This window comes from Dendrobates tinctorius, unplaced genomic scaffold (genome assembly GCF_039654945.1).
Source record: "Dendrobates tinctorius isolate UK_male_01 unplaced genomic scaffold, ASM3965494v1 ptg000241l, whole genome shotgun sequence".
In the NCBI taxonomy this organism is placed as follows: domain Eukaryota; kingdom Metazoa; phylum Chordata; class Amphibia; order Anura; family Dendrobatidae; genus Dendrobates; species Dendrobates tinctorius.
In genome coordinates this window covers 14,901,448-14,907,078 of record NW_027361908.1, presented here as the reverse complement: position 1 = coordinate 14,907,078, position 5,631 = coordinate 14,901,448, and positions in this window count along the sequence as shown.

The window sequence follows — 5,631 nt, the reverse complement described above, 5'->3', positions numbered from 1 at the left end:
ACCCAATATGCTAATGTTTCAAATGGATGTAAACCACAGAACTTCTCTTTGGGCATTTTCTTTTTCCCCTCTATGATGCTTGCCAGTGAAACACTACTGCGTCATAGAGGTGAAAAAGCAAACACCAAAAGAGAAGGTCACAACTGCAGCCTGGCTCAACTCAGTGTGTTCTTGTGTCATAGTCACTAGCTATTGAAGCAGCGAAGCACAGTGCAACAGTGCTGGATAGCCATAGCACAGGAGAAAAGCAGCACAATGCATCATCTACAAATAAACCTTAAATAAACCCTAAATAAAAGTGCAAAATAATCTCTAATCACGTCATCTTTATCAATTTAAAAATGTATAAATAACATAAGGACTAAAAAAATGTATTCATATCAAAAAAGGGGGTAAAGATCAGTGGTGGGCAATAAAGTGCTATATTAATAGTACCACAAATAAATAAAAAGTTATCAAGGAAAAGGTGTAATTTAAAAAACATTAAAAACTAAGTATCATACTTGAACACAGAAAACAAATAATTCATAATAACTTTTTTATATTTCCGTCAATATGGCCATGTTAGGGCTTGTTTTTTGTGGGACGAGTTGTACTTTTGAACGGCACCATTGGTTTTACCATGTCGTGTATTTGAAAATGGAACAAAAATTCCAAGGACGGTGAAATTGCAAAAAAAGTGCAATTCCACAACTGTTTTTTGGATATTTTTTTACCATGTTCACCAAATGCTAAAACTGACCTGCGATTATGATTCTCCAGGTCTTTACGATTTTTTAGATACCAAACATGTGTAGGTTCTTTTTTATTTAAAAAAAAATTGTGCCAATTGTGCCATTTTCCGAGACCCGTAGTGTCTCCATTTTGTCATGATCCCAGTGCAGGGTTTTGAGCTGCACGTCAGGGGTTAATGTCTGAAGCTCAGTGCAGGTTTTGACCTGTACACCTGGCCTCTTTTTGGTTCTGGGAGAGCTTCTTAAACCCCTGGGAAGCTCCAATCCCTGTCAGTTATACTTTTGCCATTGGCCGAGTGTGGTGACCTCTGTGTGCCTGTGCCTGTTCGTTGTTATAGCTTGTTTATATGGTTCTGACCCGGTTCTGTTCCCCGTTGTGAGTTTGCCTGTTGATTCTGTACTGCGCTTCCCTATCTGTGTATAACTCATTGCCTGTGATCTGACTACTCTCTGCTCACCCCTCTTGTACCTTGCAGCTATCTCTGTGTATGACTCATTGGCTACGTCCTGACTATCCTCCCTGTCTATGCCCCTTGGTAACTTTGTCTCGCAGTTACCCTGCTAGGAGTTCTCTTGCAGCTCCTAGCTCTCTGGAGTTTAGGCCACTCCCCTAGCAGTCACGTGCTTCTGGTCCTGCTGCTCTGAAGTACGCATCTACTCAGCTGCTGCCCTCTCCACAGGTATCTTTGAGCACAGTTCGCTTTACTCAGGACACACGCACTGGCTCAGTGAGCAAGTTCAGTGCGGTGTTCCTGACACATTTTTTGTGATAGGAGGCAGGGTGAGGGCTTATTTTTTAGTGTGACGAGCTGCTGTTTTTAACTATACCATGCTGGTGTAGATACAATCTTTTGATCACCCGTGATTGCATTTTAAAGCAATGTTGCGGGGGCCAAAAAACGCAATTCTGGCGTTTTGACTTTTTTTTGCTACGCTGTTTACCGACCGGATTAATTCTTTTTATAGCTTGATAGATCTGGCTATTCTGAACGTGGCAATACCAAATATGTGTATTTTTTTTAATTGTTTTATTTTGAATGGGGCGAATGGAGGTGATTTGATTTTTTATATTTTTTTTTATTTTTTTATATTTTTTAATATTTTTAAAACTTTTTTTGCATGCTTCAATAGTCTCCTTGGGAGACTAGACGCTGCAATATCCTGATCGCCTCTACTACATACAGGCGATGATCAGATCATCTTTATGTAGCAGAAATGCTCACTTGCTATGAGCGCCGACCACTGGGCGGCGCTCATAGCAATTCGGCAATGACAACCATAGAGGTCTGCTGGAGACCTCTGGTTGTCATCCCAACCCATCGGTGACCCGAGATCATGTGATGAGCAGGATTAGTGATGCGCTTCCAGGGTGATCACATTAAATGCCGCTGTCAGAGATTGTACAGCACATGTCATGAAGGGGTTAATCCTTTACAAGACCATTTACAGTTTTCTATGCTACAGAATTGCAATGTATCTGTAAAAATCGGACGCTATATTGTGGCATCCGATTTTTTCCTCACACCCATCAACTTGAATTGGTGTGTCTAATCTAATTTCCAGAGCAAAATTTGTGCATGCTGCAAATTTTTTTACACACACAGATTTGGTCAGGGAAAAAATCTTCATCTGCACTGCTCCATTGAATAATATTGGTCCGAATGTGACCCCTTTTTAATGGGTAGCACATGGACCAAAAATTCGGTCGTATGAATGAGACCTTAGTAGCAATTTATTTGGGGGGGTTCAGCGCCAAAGTAATTTCTCACTTTTATTGTCATACAATATGGTGCAGATTCTGCTCATAATCTATTGGGTTCTATCTGGATCTCATGTTTTGTTATAATCTTTTTTACAAAAATGAAACATGGCCAGAAAAAAAATTAATTCTGAAACTGTTTCCCCAATGCAGTAGTTGATCGAAAACCTGTACTGATTTGTACAGACCATTGCATTCTGCCCCCAGATTTCAGAGCATATACAAACTCTGTATAAACATACCCACCAGCTTTCTTCACACATGCTACTAGTGATGAGCGAGTATACTCATTACTCGAGATTTCCCGAGCATGCTCAGATGATGTCCGAGAATTTTGGCATGCTCGGAGATTTAGTTTCTGTCGCCGTAGCTGCATAATTTGAGGCTGTTAGACAGCCTGAATACATGTGGGGATTCCCTAACAAAACGGCAACCCCCACATGTATTCAGCCTGTCCAGCAGCCGCAAATCATGCAGCTACCGTGACATGCCAAAATACTCGGAGATCACCCGAGCATGCTCGGGAAATCTCGAGTAACGAGTATACTCGCTCATCACTACTTGCTACATCTTTTTGGAAGTTTGTTGTACTTTTTCTGCAATGTTATTTTACATAGAAACAATTCAATTAAAAAATGTACTAGAACTTCATCTTTCAAAAAATAGAAAAACACAATTAAAGTAAAAGTACAAGTAGGTAGGTGCAGAGTGCAGATTTTGACGCAGATTTTTAGAGTCCAACGATACATTATCACTATAAAGCCTCATTCAGATGTCCATGTTTCCTGTATGTGTTCGTGCTGTATGATCACATGTCTGTACTTTTTTGCAAACCAACCGTCCACAAATAAAAAATTAGATGTGTCCATCTTTTATCTGATTTGCAGAGCAATTTCTCCCCCTTAAGTAAATGGGTACGCTATCACTTGGATGACTTTTATGTGCCATCCATTTTTTTGTCGATATTTTTACTGTTTAATAGGAAAAGCTTGAAATATGTATTTATTTTTTTGTGTATGAGAAAAATGGACAGTATACTAATGGTTAAAACGGTCCATTTTTGCCATATGGAAAAAAAGCACAATTCTGAACGAGGCCTAAATTGCATCTAATCAAAAAGAAATGGTTGCATTTTGTCTTTTCAACTGTTTTCGACATTTTTAAAAATCCTCTGAAAAAGGAAACAACTTACTCCATATTTGTATACCTACGTGTTAAAAATGATCTAACACTTAGCATATTACCATCTTTCATAGATTTTATGGTGACATTATAAGCATCCTCTTCCTTTAGGTTATTTAATGATATGAATGGTCTGTAAACTTGATGGAAAGCCAATGAATTCAACGCATTCTATGGAGATATAAGATGTTCATTGTAGCTTTGAACATTATGTAATTTTACATATCTTTGCAACAGAGAAAGACATTGAAAATGAAAAGTAAAATTATATTTAAACATTCAGTATAATTACATTTTGTAAACTTAACATGAAATCACACCTCCATGTTGTATGTGCAATAGACACCTTTGTGTCCAAACTTCTGTTACTGACAGCTCAACAATGGAACTATTTTAATAGACTACTTTATATTCAAGCAAATCCTACAAATTAAAAAATGTCTAATAAAACATAAAATAAGAAATAAAATTTTAAAATAGCATTAAAAAATAAACAAGTAACATTGACATGCTTGCCATTGAGAGGATATTTAGTTAACTTACAAAATTTTAAGGGAGATTTTCTACAGAGCAATTTTAGGGAAAACATAGACGTTTTGAGCCAAAACCAGAAGATATTCAATAGGAATGGGAAGCATAAGTATGTACAGTTGTGGCCAAAAGTATTGACACCCCTGCAATTCTGTCAGATAATACTCAGTTTCTTCCTGAAAATGATTGCAAACACAAATTCTTTGGTATCATTATCTTCATTTAATTTGTCTTAAATGAAAAAACACAAAAAGAATTGTCCTAAAGCCAAATTGGATATAATTCCACACCAAACATAAAAAAGAGGGTGGACAAAAGTATTGGCACTGTTCGAAAAATCATGTGATGCTTCTCTAATTTGTGTAATTAACAGCACCTGTAACTTACCTGTGGCACCTAACAGGTGTTGGCAATAACTAAATCACACTTGCAGCCAGTTGACATGGATTAAAGTTGACTCAACCTCTGTCCTGTGTCCTTGTGTGTACCACATTGAGCATGGAGAAAAGACCAAAGAACTGTCTGAGGACTTGAGAAACCAAATTGTGAGGAAGCATGAGCAATCTCAAGCTACAAGTCCATCTCCAAAGACCTGAATGTTCCTGTGTCTACCGTGCGCAGTGTCATCAAGAAGTTTAAAACGCATGGTACTGTGGCTAACCTCCCTAGATGTGGACGGAAAAGAAAAATTGACAAGAGATTTCAACGCAAGATTGTGCAGATGTTGGATAAAGAACCTCGACTAACATCCAAACAAGTTCAAGCTGCCCTGCAGTCCGAGGGTACAACAGTGTCAACCCGTACTATCCGTCGGCGATTGAATGAAAAGGGACTGTATGGTAGCAGACCCAGGAAGACCCCACTTCTTACCCTGAGACATAAAAAAAAGCCAGGCTGGAGTTTGCCAAAACTTACCTGAAAAAGCCTAAAACGTTTTGGTAGAATGTTCTCTGGTCAGATGAGACAAAAGTAGAGCTTTTTGGGCAAAGGCATCAACATAGACTTTACAGGAGACAAACGAGGCATTCAAAGAAAAAAACATGGTCCCTACAGTCAAACATGGTGGAGGTTCCCTGATGCTTTGGGGTTGCTTTGCTGCCTCTGGCACTGGACTGCTTGACCATGTGCATGGCATTATGAATTCAGAAGACTACCAACAAATTTTGCAGCATAATGTAGGGCCCAGTGTGAGAAAGCTGGGTCTCCCTCAGAGGTCATGGGTCTTCCAGCAGGACAATGACCCAAAACACACTTCAAAAAGCACTAGAAAATGGTTTGAGAGAAAGCACTGGAGACTTCTAAGGTGGCCAGCAATGAGTCCAGACCTGAATCCCATAGAACACCTGTGGAGAGATCTAAAAATGGCAGTTTGGAGAAGGCACCCTTCAAATATCAGGGACCTGGAGCAGTTTGCCAAAGAAGAAT